The following is a 19,359-nucleotide window of genomic DNA, read 5'->3' on the forward strand; positions in this document are numbered from 1 at the left end:
TTACTGATTTCCTGTTTTCAATTGCATAAATATTTCTTTGGGCCTGCCACAGGTAATTTTGTTTTTCTACTGGCACTGCAAGGTCCAGAACTGACATGAATTTGATGGTCTGCTCGGGGCAATAAACATCTCACCAACAATACTGAGCATCTGTTACCATAGCAACTGTCAAAGTAGACATGACAGCCATGCATTCTCACTAATATCAAATAAGATAAAGATTGTACAGCTGAAGCAGAGAGGCTGAGGGTATAAATGCACCATCAGTGAAACCTCTGAAGTTATACTTACATCTCTTACCTAATTTCATAAATCCTCAATCGCTGCACTTTCTGTGGTGAGGTTGTGATGACTCCATATGGACACCGTAATCTCTCTTGGCTGTTTTGAAGACAGGAGAGAAAGCAGCCTCTCAGAACATCTTCAGGAAGATATGTGGAGATGCAAACACACAGTTTTTCATCTGCACTGCTGAAGCCGAGGGGGGGGGGGGGGGGGGGGTTTCTCATGCAGGGATTGAATATGTCTTTAACACTGATTCTTGGGATAATTGCTCAGACCAGGGTGATTGTTTAAAGCACTCGAGTACACTGGAAAATATAGCTGTATACAGCACATTCTACATTATTACTGGAAATAGTTAGGATTACGACAAGCTGTGATAGCTGAAATGACCTCAAAGCAGCTTAGGATGAATTCAGTTTTGATATTAATATTAAGACATTATACGCTGCCTAGGGTGGTAATTGTAACTGAGGAGGTACAGTGTAACTAATTGAAGAAGTTATGACATCCATACCTACTGTACATAGCAATCTTTTAACACTGTCTTTTCCAGATCTTAATTTTTCAGCCCAAATGTTTCCTCTTGGATTTGAATCATATACAAACTCACTTTAAAATATTATTATAAAAAAGTAGTTCCACAGCAAAATGCTCTTTGGGCTGGAGATCTTCAACAAATTCTGTTCTCTGAGAAGAATCATGTCACTTATTTTTATGGCACTGGTTTATGTAATAAATATGCTGCAGATAGGAAGACAGTTGACAGGAGCTATACAGTATGTGTCTTAGCAACATTTATTCTTTGGTTTCGAGCTCATCCATATCCATTTAGAAAAGTCAGTTCAATGGGGTGTCCTGTTAACCCAGTGTCTCTCACATCAGGTAACCATAACCATGTTAGTCAGCCAGGAGCACCCTTTTCGTAAGACGCTGCTTTATGTTCACACTAAATTTTACTTAATTTCAGTGAAGCAAGGGGTATTTTCCTTTGAGTGCCAATAAGTCCTGTCCAGTCAATGTGTAGAGCTCAGTTTGACTGAGCTTTTTCCCATGAAATCTTCCTAATGTTGAAATCAAAGTTGAAACTGAAATGTATTTTGATTATATAAATATGTGTGTACATAATTACACAAGCAGTCTGTGATACTGGGAAAGGGTGAATGAATGGATGATTCAGGAAATGAAACTGCAGATTTTCTAGCATGTCTCTGTCTCTCTTCAGGCAATGACCCTGAAGTTCACCACATTGGTATTACTGTAACCATGACAACAAATATTGTCTAATGTAGACGAAGTACTTATTTAAACCGAAATCACAATCTTTTTCTAAACCTAACCACATAGTGTTAGTGCCTAAACCTAAACAAGCCATGACCATTACAATATAGTAACCATGGTGATGAATGAAGGTACACCACTCCCTGTACAGTTTGCGTGTTTATTATTGTAACCATGACAACCAAAGTCCAGTACATCTGCCACCATATGGGCGCGATTTCACGAGACACTCCTATGGGTCGTATCAGAGGGTCGAAATAAAAATGACCTGTATTTGGACTGGTCGTTCAACTCACTTCCACAATATGACTCCTAAACTTCTTTCACTGCTTCCACCACAGTTTGCCTTCTTCATCCCTCTTTCTCCACCTCTGCATACTACTTCAACTGCTACTTCATGCAGAGTCAAGGTGAACTTCAGCTTGTGCAGAAGCAGCAGTTGCAGTTTCTAGTTATAAGAAATGTTTCTTTTGAAGAGACACATTGATTTTGTGTGTTGTTTTGTGATATAACAATATAAAGTGATTAAGCATTTCCTGTTTAAATGGTAATATCATTAATATTTTATGATAAATCTTAAAAACATCATTAAAACGTTCAACTAACATTGAACATTTCAACATTAAAAAGATCTTTAAATCTATTCTATGACAAACTGAGCAAATCATTTGTTATCATGGTGGCAGCAATATGCTGTAGAAGTGACCACTCATTCAGAGGATATTGTTCATATAACTACATGACAATGATATTGCACATCAGTGGAAAACAAGAGATGCGACTTGGCAGCAGTGAGTGCAAGGACAATGATAGCTGTTAGTGACTTACACCAAATGTTTGATGTAAAGCAGTGCACTAACCTGCTCGCTCCAGCTGTGTATACTAACGACCACACTATGCTAAAAATTTAGTGTACAAAGGAAACCTGAAAGCCAGAGGAGACTGTTATGACTGACTGAGACTGAGAGGTTTTTATCATGGTCCAGTGATAAACCTTCCTCACTGTGAGCTACGTCTCACACTAATGCAAGTGGAATTGGATTTTAATTTATTCACTATGTCAGTTTATACAGAGAGAGATTCTGAAGGTACGTCAATGAGTTATTATAATTTTATTAGGCAGCTGGATGGACTACGATGCTCTTTTGTGTATTGTAAAGTAGTCTGGATCTATTTTCTTTTTCATTCAGATCATGGGAGCAGAACAGTATATCTCACTCATATGTCAAATTGTAAAGCAGATGTAGTGGTTGCTATGTTTGTATCATTTTGACTGACAATGGAGCCGTACTCTGTGTGTGACTTTGGACTTCAGATTCTTTGACTTTCTGGCTGGACGACAGGTAGAAGAGACAGAATACAATTTATTTCCACTCAAACAGTGTCTCTCAGTTTCCCATCTGCTCAGACTGATGTAACCATCATCTGATTTCCAGAGCCAGGCAGTGATCTCATGAAATGCTGTCTTTATGAGTGTTTGTCTTGCCGTCCTGACAGCCCTCTGCTGTGATTCCTTTAGGTGCCAAACACAACCTCATGCATTATACAGACCATTAGTGTATACTAACCTGCGTTCTGATGAGTCTCCTCTTTTTTAGGCTGTAAAGGGCAAATACAATCTGATGAAAAAGAAGCATAAAGTAGTACAGTTGAGTTAAATTCAGGCTCATTCATCCCCAGTAATCATCCAGTGTTACCAATAAACTTAGCTCTTGGGACTTCCTGTAAATGTCTAATGGCTAAATGGTGACTGAGGAATTCAGCCATCACTGATGGCTGCAGCTTTTGCCAGACTAACAGCTGTTTAATTTCACTCTAATGTTTGGACTTATTCCCAGAGAAAACTGATAGGTCCCATATTTAACACTTTGTCTGTGTTTTATTTGAAGTGTTGATATCCATAAGAAGATATATTTGTGGTTTTAAGAAGCAAAAACCATCTCTCAGGCTTCTCTCCGGAGCTCTATAACAATAGGTTGGTTGAACATCAATCAGAAGAGAGGCCTCTATAAAAATATAGCCGATTTCAGGGTAGGCAGGACTTGGGGCATGTCTGATAGTGGTGACTGCTTTTTTGTGACATCACAAAGTTCCAGAAGTCCTGACGGCTGGTTTTAAGGCTCAGTTTCTGAATACAAGCTGTGTGCATTTTTCTCTGTGGACTGAGGCTTTGATAATTTCACAGTATTAATATAGAACCTAGACCTGATTTATAATCAAAAAAGACATGAGACAGACATGGAACTCCTACATTAAATAATATGGGACCTTTAATTCTCATATTGCACTAAATCCTGAGATTTAATAAAGCGAATTCATGTTTCAATGACAAGCTTGTGTATTACATGAAAAATATGAGACACTTTAAATGGGTATTAACCAAATATGAATTAACAAATGAATATTTTGGCACATGGCACATCCTTTCTGGGTTTACTGCTAATTTGCCTCATGCAGTAATTAAAACAACAAAGTTTGAAATTCAATGTAATGTTTTTAAAAAAGGTTTCTTTGGAGTGTCACATTGTCAAAATCCTGAGGTTTTAATTGTGAGCCCTACATGCTGCGCCTCCTGTGGGAGCTTTGACCACTGCCATTCAGAGCACCATGGTCCTGACAGAGAATGCTATGCTATGGAGCCATGGGAGGGAGTGGCGGGCCCACTGCATGGACATCAATGGGCTGTCACACTGTGCACTTGGCTCCTCTTATCCAGCCACACATCTGACAGCTGCTCCCACGCTCGCACCATAGCACTCACACTTGACAGGAGTGTAAGGAAGTGGAGTACAATGAAAGGAGAGAGACTCTGTAGAGTTTCCTTTGAAGGGAGAGAATGAGAGAGAGAGAGAGAGAGAGAGAGAGAGAGAGAGCACACTAGAAAACAATTTCCTTTCACCTACTAGTACCAACTAGTCTGGTATGCATTAAATGAACAATGGAACAATGGAATTGTAGAGAAGCTAAATGAAAATAAATGATTCCCCAGCTGCAGAAAACAAGAGAAAACATGCAGGTGTCAATCCAGCCTTGAGGTTGGAGTTGAAGCCTGCAATTTTTTTTCACCTTTGTGACCTTTTGCTTATGCTGTGTGGCTCAGGACTCCAGAGCCAGACCAGAACCCTCCTTCACCAAAGCTGCTGCCCAGCTGCCTGTTTCATCCACCACTCTCCATTCATCTGCATTCAGATCCCAGTTCCCTCTCCGACCTCAAGTTCCTGGATCGGCTCCTACACGCCACTCCCTGCTACACCACACCATAAGCCCTCCATCCTCCATTCCTCCCCTGTTTCGTCAATGGACCTCCTTCGCTACTCAACCCTCCAGTGGCTCTCTGTGCACCAGCTCACCAGCTCCAGCTCTACAGCCCCAATTCCCCAAGCTTCTCCTTTTCTCTTTACTCAGCTTCTCAGTAAATACAGTTCCAAACCTGCTTTTGTTTTCAGGGTTAGATTCAGTTCCTTCAGTATTTTAACACTTAAACTGGAAGCATGAGGTTCTGTTAGCCCATCATTAACCAGTCTTAAAACAAACAAGCAGTACATGTTTCACAGTTAAACATGTTAAACATAAAACATGATGAACTTTAACAAAATTAAACTTTTTAACTCACAAGATAGTAATTCTGTATAAAACACAACACCAAAGTGTCAGGCCCAGTGAAGCATTCAATAAGTTTTAAATGCAAGACACTCAAGCAGTTTAACACATGCAGCTATCCTGACACTTTCTGCAGACTTTTTTTCATGTTTACTTTTGTCCCTCTTTACCATTTACAGCCACACCTGTGCCAGTCTGTATTTTACATTTTAAATTAAAATCACAGTTCACTTTAGCCATTTTTTCTGTTTAAATCCAGCAAATGAATATTAAGAATTCCCTATATTCAGATAGTTGGGTTTTATGGATACATTTTCCCTGTTTCATCCTTCACTCATTACAAGAACAAGCAGACAAAATACTAACACGGCCAAAGATGTAAAAAAAATAGCCAAACAAGGGTTTAAATCAACAAATCATCAAATATCTACAGGAGACAGCAATCTTCTTCTGTACATGTATTTACATGAGTTCTACCAGTCAGTGTGAAGTTTTCTATGTGGTATTTACAGCAGGACTATTGTCAGGTTTATTGGTAAGGTTTTGTTTTGGGAGATTTACCTTCAACAACTTTCTGCACATTTGGCAAAGCACTGGCAGAGCCCTGAAGAAGCTACCTGTTGAAGGATGGATTCAGTCAATCTTGATTAAAAAAAAAAAAAAAAGTTGATAAATGAAGATATTATTATTAACATTCAACATATTGGGCGGCCTGGTAGTCAAGTGGTTAGGGCGCGTACCATGTTGAGCGCAAGACGCCCTTAGCAGGCAGTCACCGGTTCGACTCCCATCCGGTCCGACTCTTTCCTGCATGTCATTCCCCTCCCTCTACCCCCTTTCCTGTCAGTTTCCACTAAGCTATAATAAAGGCATAAAAAGCCCCCCAAAAAAAACAAAAAAAAACCACATTCAACATATCACTGAATGTAATTGTAGCTCCTGAGATGCTGTTAAGCCCCAATACATTGGCCTTTACAGACTGTTACCTCAACTTTTAGACATTTTTTTATTTTTTATTTTTCTTGTTATAAGTGACAACAATTGAAATGCCTTCAATTTCACAGTGTCCAAAATGATTAGATTGATCACGCTCCCCTGTAACATTTAAGTGGCATCCCTATTTGTTGAGAACATCCTCTGTGGCCATCCCTTCCACGATTTTATGATGTCTCCAGGAGAACGTTTGTGCCATGTAGCCTCTGACAGTTGACTCACTTTGTAGCTTGTTCACACATGATCAGACATTAAATCCTCCCCAGATATCCCCCCAGACAGATAATGAGACAGATGCATGCTAAGAGTCTGCACACTCGATGTTCACTAAAGTGCTTTGGATAAAAATATCCACTGAAATGCATGAAAAATTTGAGATCTAGTGTACAGTCAGTGAAGAAATGGGAGTATATGCAAAAAGATTTAAATGTCTATAATATTTGCCTTATATTGTCTTGAACTAAGTGAAAAGGAAAAGTAATGTAAAAAATGTGAGTATAAATTATGCATATACAAATGGATGAATATCAGATTAGCTGGCTTGTGTACTGCTTTGTATGGTTAAACTTCTCTTTCAGCTTTCTGACTTCACTGTTGCTGAGAAGTGGGACATGTTCTGCTTTAAATTATGGCTTCAGGGACAGGTTCCAGGTGTGCTTGTAAAAATGAAACTAAACAGACTATTAAGCATATTCCAGAAAGTATTAAGTCACAATACCTTGTGAAAATATACAGTAGATTCAGAAAGTACTCAGACCCCTTCTGAAATCTTTGTGAATTTATTAGAAAGGAAAAACTAAAATATCACACTGATCAAAGTATTCAGATCTTTTACTATTCGAAGCACCTGTGGTAGTGATTACAGCCTCGAGTCTTCCTGGGTGTGAAACTTTGCTCACCTGGATTTGGGGATTTTCTGACATTCTTCTCTGCAGATCCTCTCAGGCTCTGTCAGGTTGGATGGGAACTGTTCTTGGACACCATTTTTAGGTTTCTCCAGAGAGGTTTGATTGGGTTCAAATCAGAGCCCAGGCTGAGCCACTCAGGTACATTCACTGAGTTGTCCATGAGTCACTCCTGCGTTGTCTTGGCCACACTCAGGCTCATTCTCCTGTTGGAAGGTGAACCTTCAGCCCAGTCTGAGGTACTGAGAGCTCTGCATCAGGTTTTCATTAAGAATTACTCTGTACTTTGCTCTGTTCAGCTTTCCAGCAACCATGACCAGACCCTGTTCATACCACTGAAAAACACTCCCACAGCACGACGCTGCTACTGCCATGCTTTCACCATTGGGACGGTATCAGGCAGGTGATGAGTGATGCCGGGTTTCCTTCAGACATGACACTTCAAAGTGAACTCAAACAGGTCAATCGTCTTCTTCCATCAGACCAGAGAATCTTGCTTCTTACAGTCCTAAGAGTCCTTTAGGTGCTTTTTTTGCAAATTCCAAGTTGGCTTTCATGTATCTTTCGCTGCGGAGAGGCTTCAGTCTGGCTTTCCTGCCACAAAAAAAAACCGGGGGAATGCTGCAGGGATGGTTGTCCTTCTGGAAGTTTCTCCACACAGAATCTCTGGAGCTCAGCCAGAGTGACCATCCTGTGTTACCAATATATACAGTAGAGTCAAAAAGTCTAAGACCACTTTCCCAGAATGGGAAAAAATAATTTTAAAAAACATATATAAATATATAGAATTTTTATACGTATGTTGTTTTAATAAGTTTGCTTATACATATTAAATATATAGTCTATCATTAACAAATATTGTTGCAAGATGTTATAAAATTCAACATGTTTTTAAATATAAGTACAAAAACAAATTTTACTATGAGTATTTCATATATGTTATAAACTTATACCTTCATATATCCAGAGGATGTATACATGTGATAACAATAGGTGACATATATGGCAACATTAATCTTAATATGGGGACATATCTGGAGGCAGTTCCCTCCACCTCATGTCCACAGGTAGTAGAGCTGCAGTGGCAGAGGTGGTAATAACAGGGTGTGTGCTGCCGTCATTTCCTACAGCACTCTGATGATTTTGTTGCACTGTTTTGGCAGTTTGTGACATGTTTCTTTGCTATCAAGCCTCATCTGGACGTCTTCAGGAAACACTGGAATAACAATCACATAATGCGAGCTGGTTCACCTCTGCAGTGCAACAAGATTCATCAACATCAATTTGAACAGTTATGGGCTACTGAACCGCAGATGCACAGGTCTGTGAGATTTATTATATTAAAGTCTTAAAGACAATATTTGCCCCTACAACACAAACAAATATGTGACGTAAATTTCTCAATGACTGAAATACATGGAGTAGCATTTGTCCTGGTGTTGGTGTACTCTTACTGTCGTTTAATGTTTTTTTTTCTTGTCATAGATATCCCACAAATTTGGAATATGTGCAAGTGATAAAGACTTGATTGTAAAATATCCTTTTCTGAAGGATCTTGAGGGAGATGATTGTGTAAGTGACATAAATACACAGAATCTTTTAACACTAGAGATATTACAAGTTTCCAAGGTTATGTGCGTATTAAATGTCACATATCATGATCCTACAACATTATTAAAACTATTGAATTATCTTTTGCATGATAAGAATACAATAGAAAGACAAACTGAAACCACTAAAGCTGAGCTAAACTAAGCTGTTAATGAAGCTCATAAAATTATGCCCAAGGCTCACAGACAAAGAACTGAATGGAAATTTACCAGTAGGCTATTTTATTTCAATAAACCCAACTCTCTATTTAAAGGTCCCATATTTTACAATTTTCCTGTGTTTTACTTGGAGTGTTGATATCCACAAGAATATATATTTGTGGTTTTAACTACCAAAAACATTACTGTTAATATGGGGACATATCTGGAGGCAGTTCCTTCCACCTCATGTCTTGGTTTTAGCTCTGATATGCATCATCAGCTCTGAGACCTTATACAGACAGGTGTGTGCCTTTCCAAATCACATCCATTCAATTTATCACCATTTGGCACCAGCCAAGGTGTAGGAACATCTCAGAGAGGATCAAGAGAAATGGGAGGTGGCCGAGCTACATTTCAAGTGTCATAGTAAAGTGTCTGAATACTTATGTCAAAGTGATATTTCAGTTTTTCCTTTCAGTCGCTCCACCACTTTAATCCAGACTGAAATAGCACCACAAATATTGTTATGCATGAAACTTGGTAAAAATATTCGTGTTCCCCACATGATGAACTGTGATAACTTCACCACCTAACATGATCAGGTCAAAATTTGTCCAACACATTGGTTTGTGGTCAAACATGTCATTCCCATCAGCCTCAGCTGTACCTTGATTTAGTACTAATTACAAAATGTTAACTAAACAAACTAAATTAAAAATGGTGAACATGGTAAATGTAGTTCAAAGAAACAGCTGTACGTCTGAGACTTGAATGTAAGCATGTAACAGTTTATCTGTGGCATATCTCCAGCTGCTGTCAAGGTGCTAATTCAGGAAACACTAGAACGAGTTGTACCAGAGGGTAGGTGCAAACTACCTATGGTTGTTTAGATTGGCATGTTGCCTACACATCTAGCAAAGTGCCAGCTTGAAGGAGGACTACCATGGATGGGGGTCACGCTGACCAGCAGCAAGAGGTGGATTAAGAGTAAGATTCAGCAGCTGAAGAGACGGGAGGGAGAGATGTCCTTTAGTTTGATGTTGCCTCATTAGTCTGCACAGTGCAGTATGACTTTAAGATGTATACCAGCCTGAAGATATCTGTAGAGGTGGGCAAACTAAGTTTAGTAGTAAATGTGAAGAAATGTGTGGACTGTACACAATATATTTGTTCTGCAGTTCTTATAATATTCTAAAAAAGATAAGACTGTAGGATAACAACAGAAGTACCTTGGTGAAATGGTGATTCCAGGCTCATATTCAATTGTTTCAGTTCTTTGTAATCTATCATTTATTCTGTCAATGTTACGTTAGATTAATTGATATCAAAAGATTGATCATAAAACTAAATGCAGTAAAACTGAATCCTATGAAATCTGTGGTGTGTGAGTCATGCTACCAGGCCTGACGTTAGTGCAGTGGGAAGTGGTAATGAAATGCGTTGTGTGTTTGATTTTCCCACGAGTGTATGTTTGATGTGAGTAAGATCATAGAAGATTTGTGGTGAGATGTATCTATTGAGAATTTACTGAGCCACTGAGCCTCACTACGACATAAACCTGAGGGACGTTTTGCAATGAAAATCGATCACACAAACAATAATCAACACGGCTGAAGCTTTCCACTGCTGCAAGGTGTTGTTCAAAATAATCCATAATGTGGCTCAGCTCTCAGTTAACAGCACCCTCCCTCATTCATCACTCAGTGACCATTTTGAACAGGACCGTGCTGTGATTGATTGTGTTTATGTTTTGAGCCCGCTGTGTGACTGATGAAATGAAATGTGAGTGCATCGCTCTGTGAACGTATGTTGTGTTCACTCTGTGCATGCAGTTGCCCTCCACTGCACACAGAATGAGCTGCGCAGGTGGAGCTGCACTAAGCCAGTATCAAAGCCTCAGTCCACAGAGAAATGCACACAGCCTGTATTCAGAAACTGAGCCTTAAAACCAGCCGTCAGGACTTCTGGAACTTTGTGTTGTCACAACAAAACACTCACCACACTCAGCTATGCCCCAAGCCCCGCCCACCCAGGGGAACCTCGCAGATTTGCAGGGATTTGGTTTCTCTGAGTGTTTTCCTGAAAGCATCCATCCCCTTTTTCTATACCGCTTTTCCAAACAGTGTCGCTGTGGGGGGTGGAGGGGGCTGTAGCCGATCCCAGCTGACATTGGGCGAAGGCAGGGTACACCCTGGACAGGTCGCTAGTCTATCTGCTATATATATATATATATATATATATATATATATATATATATATACATATATATATATAATAATAATGGACCTCTAACAATTTAAAATGCTCTCAAGTAGAAGCAGTGTGTGAGTTTACCACTCTGAGAAAACCTGGACTCACAAACACTAGGACCAAGTCCAGGGACAGATTTTAGAAATGGGCAACTGCCTGCGGCCCCAAACCACAAGGGGACCCTAACAGCTATTATGTTTATTTATAAAATATATAAACTACTATTTCATTATTCTAACTCATATACACCCTGCAGTAACAAAGTAGCACATACTTTATCACTGTCAATGTCTTGTGTTATTATATACCTATATTGGTATTATTACAGTCAAACACATAAAGTAAGCAAACAATTTAATATCAATTTGAGCATGATAATCATGACTCCCCTATGTACTGCTGGGTAGTTTAAGCTATAATGATAAATTATGATTTATAAATGTATATATTTTCATCTAAAACCTCTATCTGCAAACGCAGTGGAGAAGAAATGTAATATAGCATTTCAAAGAAAATGTTCAAGTTAAGAACTAGAACCTTACCTGAGTAAATAAAGTTACTTTTACTGGACCAGCTATTAAAAAGTCGATTCAGTGCTCTCCATTTGACATGGATTGTTACTGGTTACTTTTTACTTGTTGACAAATGCCAACAAGTAAAACATGATCCAATACTGAACTATCCAGCAGGACATAAAGTAGTCAAAATAACATCCACCTTAGAAAGGGTAACTACACCCTAAATACTGTTTTTGTGCTTTACGCAAAGTCACATAGATGTCACCACTTTGCATTGTCAGTCTTCACACACTTTGAAAATAACAACACCAACATCAGAATGCTGTTTGTTGGTGCAGCTAAGCACTCAGTCCACAAACACCCCCATGAAACTGACACTGACAGCCCAGCACTCTTGGCTTCAGTACAGTCCTCTGCAAATGGATATTGGACTTCCCCATAAACAGACCCCAGACAATTTGGATTGGCAGTCACACCTCCCCCACTCTAGTGCTCAACCCCGGAGCCCCCCAGGGTCCTTTGCTCACCCCCCTTCTGTTCACGCTGTACACCCATGGCTGCATTCCCAGACATGGTGAGGACTGTATTGTGAAGTTTGCTAATAACACCACCATCATCAGCCAGATTTCAAACATATGAGGAGGAAATCAACAATCTGGCAGAGTGGTGCACAGAGAACAACCTACTGCTCAACGTCGACAAAACCAAGGAGCTGATAGTTGGTTTTAGAAGAAAGGAGGCAACGACACACACCTCGACCTAAATCACACCTATATCAGTGTGGGTGGAGCAGGTGCACAGCTGAGACTATCCTTTTAAAAACCAGCCCACAGGTCGTCTGTGCAGCAGGTTATTATGACCCACAGTTACGTTTTATTGTTAAGCGACATCTAGCAGCTGTAGTTATGATGACAGGAGCAAAGGGAAACGTTCGGTGACGTAGTTTATGGAGCAACAAAGTCCACGTCAGGAGGAGGTTGGGGTGGATGGATGGGTCAACAAAACACAGGAGTATGACTCAGGAGAGCAGTGTTCGATTCCCCTGTGGAAGCAGCAGTTTATGTTGTTTCTATTATCCATGACCTTTCAACAAAGTTAACCACTTTGTTATTATTGTAACCATGACAACAAAAAACATCTAACGTTAAGGAAGTACTTATTTTAATCCAAATCACCATCTTGTCCTAAACCTAATCCAGGCCATGACCGTCATTATAGTAACCATGGCTACAAAGGTAGGTATTCTGTCCTCAGAGCAGTCCATTTGTTTATTATTGTAACCATGACAACCAAGGTCTGGTACACCTGCCGCTACTGGAGCGCTATTTCAGGAGACACTCCTATAGGTCTTATCAGAGGGTTGAAACAAAGACCTGTGTGGTTGTTCAGGTTGAAGGACTGGTTGGAACAGTTTTAGGTTCCTGGAAATCAATATCACAGAGAACCTGTCATGGTCAATACACATCCTGACCGTAAAGAAAACAACTCCTGTACCAAGTTCTTGTTAACTTTTACGGAGGAGCATTAGAAAGTGTCCTTACTGGAAACATCGCAAACTGGGACCATGGGCTGTGCCTGGACAGGACAGGAAGGCTCTGCAGCGTGTGATTGAAACTGCAAGGAGTACCCATCTACCAAGCATTGTTTACCCTGAGACAGACGCATCCATCAGACCCCTCAGACTGCGAGACTGCAGAAGTCATTCTCTCCACCACAACCCAGGTTTGTTTTTTATGACTTGATTATTTATTCATTCTTTTATTTTACTTTAGTTTTTTTGTGAGTAGCATAAAGGGACCACATCTGTAATTTCACACAATCTTGTGTCACTCAATGATGATCAGACCTGAATCTTGAAAACAGGCACTTTTTTCAACAATTTTGGTCAAATTTAGCCATGTTGGACAGGTTGGACACTGTTTGACATCAGTCTCCAGTATCTCTGATCTAACCCCTGCCCACTCTTAAATGAGTCCTTTTCACATTTAACCACTCTGGTGACTGTTTCCTAAAAGCTCCTATTTGTAAAGCTGCAGACCTGAAACAACAGGGAGAAAGGATACGTTTTCAGATTTATTCAGCCTGTATGCTATGGTTTACTGCTTTCTCTCTCTCATCCCTTTCCCTGTGTCATCCCAGACACACAGACAGTACAAGTCAGTGAATTGGTAAAATGTGAGGATTCAGTCTTGTCTCAGATGTTGTACAGTACAAGCTTTGTTTGAAACATTCAGTCTTGAGTGTTTCACCACACAGACCTGCTCCATTACCCTGCACTGATGCAAGTACAAGTCAATGCACAAACACACAGGAGAAGGCACTCACACACCGAGCGGGCCGACTTATCATTCTGAATTTTGTCAAACATTTGTTTTAATTAAGACAACCTGGCGCTGCTGATGTGATTAATTGAATGAACTCTGGAGACAGTGTTATTCTGCACTGATTCGAGTGATTAGACCAGCAGACCACCAGAGTATAAGACATAAACAATTAGACGCCAATCACAGACTGTACTTTATTGAACCCCAACCTGCCGAAAAATACAAAATAAATAGAGAAATACAAGCTGGGTGTTTGGTTTACCTGTCTCCTGTGTCTCCTGTTCAAGTACCTGTGTGTTTTTTTTGTCTGTTTAATTAAAAACTTACTTGAGTGTCTGCCCCAGTTCTCCTGCACTGCTGTTACTTCCTGCTCAGGGGTGCCTTTGCATTGCTTCATTCACATGTTATTTTAGTATACACTCACTGAGGTACTCCTGACTCAGTGGGAGCGTTGGAGTTTTGTTTCCTCAGCTCCCTGTAGCTTGATAAAGTACAACCCTATACTCTATACTCATCTGGCTCCAGTACCAGAAGTCTCAGCTGCTATCAGGCCAGACCGTGAAACGTCTCGGCAGTGGGGCTACTCCCTATAACGAAGACGACCCATTACAAGCTGCACCAATGATATGAAATGGCTGTCTCCTTAGTGGGCATGGTCAGCTGGTAGGAAATGTGACAGTAGCTAATATTAATAGCTAATTTATTTCTTACCTGTCTGCATCCTGAGGAAAATAAATCACAGCCATGTTATATAGCACATTACTGCAGAAAGGGTGGGGATTTTCTAACACTAGTTGGTGGACTATTGCTTGTCCAAATCAAAACAATATAACAACACATTTCAAAACAATACAACATAAGATAAAGTAAAATTTTTCAGGTTATTTTGCAGGTCTTTTTTTTATCTCCTAGCTTAATATCTGTGCCAGAACCCAGTACAAGATCATATCATTGAATAATCTCTTTTTTCCCTCCGAAAACAGTTAAATAATAATAACAATAATATTATTAAGCATAAAAAAACTGAAGTTTTATTTCAGTTTTAATCCCATTAAATTTCTGCACCATGTAGCCTGCCTCTGTTGACTGTGGCCCTGTAACAGTGGCACTGTGAGGTTTAACAACCAGAAATCTGTGCATGGTGGGAGAGCGAGAGAGAGAGAGAGAGAGAGCATGAAAAACAAAAACAGCAGCTACTATACAGTGTAGCTAACACACATGTAGCTAACTAGCTTACTGACAATAAATATAATCCCCAAAAACCACAATTTGCAAGTGACCAAATAAATGTAGCAGATCTGGAGAACAAACTAAAACCAGGCTGTTCTCATCTGAGTAAAGTCACTGAGTGAGCTCAGTGGGCTGGTCCCCAGAGTACAGGCAACTGATCAACCAATCAGAATAAATAAATAAACTTTGATTATTTGAATGTGGCATGTTTATGATTGGCCAAAAGAACAAGGACAAAATAAAATACTAGACCAGAGCCAAGAGAGAGAAGAGATATGTAAGAGTGAGAGTGAAACAGGTGTTACAAAATTAAACTTCTCCTGAGTTATCTGTCTGAAAAATGCCGTTTTACTGTCAGAATGCTGGGAAGATAAGTGGCTTGTGAAAAATTGGTCCAGTATTTACCTCAGTGACCATAGGGTAAAAAAATCGGTCTTAATCTGTAATAGTTCTCCTGTCTAAACTGTCTCTGTCAGAAATCTGTCAAATCCTCCTAGGGGGGAACACTAGTAAAATAAAAAAACTGAAATAAGTCAACTGAAATAAAGTAAACATCCAGAGAAACTCAGGATCAACTCTGCTCTGCCCTTTATGTAGAAAATGCAAATGACAATTCAAGATATGAACAAGTGAGTATTTATTAATTTGAAACACCACTTCAAAGGAAAAAAAAAAAAGAAAATCACAATTTTTATTTAGATTCTTTGTTTACTGTACTTAGCTGCAACAGATGTAACATCAAAGGAACAACAATAAAGCCTTGTCATGGCTTTTAATGTTATAATAATTCTTTATTGGTCTTGTAAAATTAGGGTAATTTTGGCTTTTAACCACCATATCTGTTTCAGATTTTTCATCTCTGAACATCATGAGATTTTTAGAAAAAAAAAAAAAAGTCTGCACTTTGTCTTTGAGGAGTGTAAAGTGCTTTTTTATTAGTCGAGTCCAGAAAATAACACATAATTAGGTGCATAATTGCTAAATAATTTTCCTTGACCTCTTTTGAGCATGCTCGGGGGGCACTGTTCTCTTTTTGAGTATATCCTGCTTTATATATATCAGCTTTGCAACAGTGGATGATTTTGTCCTGCTGATTGCTTCAAATTCAAAAAGACCATTTAATCTCCTGCGTTGACACACAAAGCATGTTTTGTGAATCTCATTATTCTCTACCTTACAGTCATGTTCCAACAAGAAAGATGAGTAAATGCAAGTATCAGAAGCAGGAGCAGGGTTTAAATTCCACCTGTGGGGTTTTTAGAGGTAATTCATGATGGATTGTGCGCTGCACTTACTCTGTATTTAACCTAGCTGAGCAGAACACATAGTGCCACGAGTATTACGTAACCCACTGTGAAAAATAGTGCAGCTCAAGGTCTCAGTGAGGTTTGTACATGCACGGTGAGAGAGCAGTACAATGGAATGCTAATGAGCAGCCAGAAACCAGGGCTTAATTCATTCATCCTGCTCTCTGCTAAATGAGAATATTGAATGTTTCCCCTCTTCTGGCTGCATGTTGAGATAGACTGAAAACCATGTAGTACATTTGTGTTCCTGTGTCCACTCAGTCTCCTTTGAGCAGACTTCATGATCATTAAATCAGAAAGTCAGGTAATAGACCTTGACATGAAGTGAAAGTTTAATTCCCATTGGGGATTAGTGTATATGTCTAATCTGAGTATTTGACCCCATGACTTTTGATGATTCTCTAGGTCACTTTCACATCTAAACTGTTGCGTCTATATTGTATCAAATATCTGGCCAGATCTGTAATCTAATGTACAGCACAAAGGACAGACAGAGCTGGAAGAAAATGGGAAAATTAGGTTGTCATTTTGGACACCCTGAAATAATCATTCCCATCAGTAAACCTCTCTGTGAGGTATCTGCCTGAGCCAAAAGTCTCGGTGTAATTTACAGTCAGAATCTGGCTTTGATGAACATATTAAACAGCATTAAATCTGGTTTTCCTCCAACTGAGGAAAAACCCAAATTAGGTTGCTCCTCTCTTCCCATAACATTAGTAACACTGTTGACATTTTGACAAACCTCTAAGCTCTTTTCTATCTTTTAGCTTTTAGGTCTTTTTTATGTCCCACTGTGTGTGAGCAGATTGTGATGTCTTATTACTATTCTCATTTAAACCTGTTAAAATGCGACTGGTATAAATGTTTTGTTTTTAAATGACTTTATAGGTTTAATGCCTGAAAGAAGCAAATATTAATCTCATGTGGCCCTTTGTGGCTGCTACAGGCTTCCCCTGTAATACCATGCTGACCTCTCACACTGTTAAGCATGCTTACACATGTATTATATATTTTTATGATCTTTTGTGTTATTTGTTTTTTTCAAAACAAATATTATTTGTGGTGCCATTTACTGGAAGTGAAAAGCCTCTTGTCCCAGTTTAATGACGATTCAATGACCCTTCTTAATGTCATTAAATGCCGGAGGCATACTGTGTGACTCAGAGTGCCATTGCATTACCCACAAGAGGCCTCTGTCTATTGACTATTCTCACTCTTGGTGTATCTACAGAACACTTTGGAGCTAGATGCTATACCAGGAAACCACTGTGTATGGGTAATGAATCCTTGAGGTGGGTTCTATGGATGTTCAATAATGCCACATGCTGGAAACAAGTGCTGCAGAAGCAGGGTGTATCAGGATGGGTTAGACTGTGTTGTTTTACACAGTGCAGTTCACCAATGCAGTGTTTGTGTTTGTTGAGTTTGGTTGTTAATTTTATCATTTCATTATATCACCATAATGTAGGCTATTGTTTGTAGTTCACTGCCAAATGTTGCTCCAGACAGAGTCAGATTTGTTTTCAGTATTTGAACTGGGAATTTGAACTCCCCAGAGGACGGACAGGACTGAATGTGTGAGGTCAACTTTAAGGATAAATTAGAGTCTCAAATTTCCAAAACAAGAACAAATGAGGTAAGACTATCATTTCTTAAATCAAATCTCACAAGCCATTACACTGATGAATAAAAGCAGTGTTAGAAGTCCCCATGATTAACTTTAATATTACATACATAAGTGCTTTTAGAAAAACTTATCAGCTGTGCCCTTTAGATTTTACTTAAGCAGGTATTACCAACAGCAGCTAACTGGTTTGCCAATGTAGTGTCATGACCCTAGCCATGAACCTGATTTCTCCCTGTATTTCCCTGTGTCTCTGCCTCCCCAGTCTGTCCTCTCCCTGGCTCTGGCAGCTCTACACACCTGTTTGCAATCTACTCATCACCGACAGTTCAAGTACTCCAGTCGTCCGCTCACTCATCCCCAGATTGTTCAGCTGTGTATGTGGTAGCAGTGCTCTCAGCAGCTCAGTTTTTCCCCTCTGCATTTCCTTGTGTGCCTCCTCCTGTGCTCTAGGACTGCAGTGCCATATCTCCATTTCTCTCCAGCTACTGCCTGCTAACTATCTCCACCATACTGTTCACCTCCTGCCTCCCCCACACTCTCCATTCATCTCCCCACAACTTTTTCACTATCAAAATGCCTTTAACACCGCTTCCAAGTTTCTGTGTCTGCTAATTGGTTCAGATATGTAAAACCAATGTCACGTTTGTTTTTGTTTTTTTTTTTCTAACAATGAAGATAAAATGACAATCACTTACAGCTAACAAAGCAAACGCTATGCTCTAGATTTAATAGCTGATTTACTGGCTTAATGTTTCACTGGGAAATCTACACAGCCCTCACAATGAGACCCGACCTGGCTCTTACTTGCATCTTTAAGACCAGATCTGATCTACTGCTATGTTTTTGCATTATTTCATCCATTACTTACTGTAAAACAAATGCACTGACACTGTTTCTTTCCCTCCTCCTGCAATGGACTCTGTATTTGTATCTCACCACATGGATGGGAATAGTCACCAGGTTTCTGTCCCAATTTAACACAAATTTTAAATAAATTTCTTGAAAATCAGCAGAAGAAAAATGCATCGTTGCACATTTCCATCTACTACTGTTGATGCAATTAAACCACAACAATATGATTAAATTGTTACCCAAAACAGCATCTGGGGGGGGGGGGCAGATATGTTGGTATATATGCCTATAAACTCATATAGGCCACAACTGCCTGAGTGTTGGCACAAGCAAATTTTATGGGTTCAAGAAAAGCAGGAGATGTATGTTCAATTCACTACTAAACATTTATTTAAATGGGATGATTGTTGCAGTGGAGGACCTGAAGATAGAAGGGAGC

The 19,359-nt window shown here is 39.5% G+C and overlaps 1 long non-coding RNA gene across 1 annotated transcript; it reads left to right on the plus strand.

Moving 5' to 3' along the window:
• The first annotated feature begins 11,654 nt into the window (after positions 1-11,654).
• Positions 11,655-19,155, plus strand: LOC139630748 (uncharacterized). Its single transcript, XR_011693214.1, has 2 exons — positions 11,655-13,302; positions 18,331-19,155. It is a non-coding gene; the product is annotated as an uncharacterized lncRNA (long non-coding RNA).
• The last annotated feature ends 204 nt before the right edge of the window (positions 19,156-19,359 follow it).

This window comes from Trachinotus anak, unplaced genomic scaffold, assembly GCF_046630095.1.
Source record: "Trachinotus anak isolate AG129_WGS33_773 ecotype Australia unplaced genomic scaffold, CSIRO_AGI_Tana_v1 ptg000013l, whole genome shotgun sequence".
Classification (NCBI taxonomy): domain Eukaryota; kingdom Metazoa; phylum Chordata; class Actinopteri; order Carangiformes; family Carangidae; genus Trachinotus; species Trachinotus anak.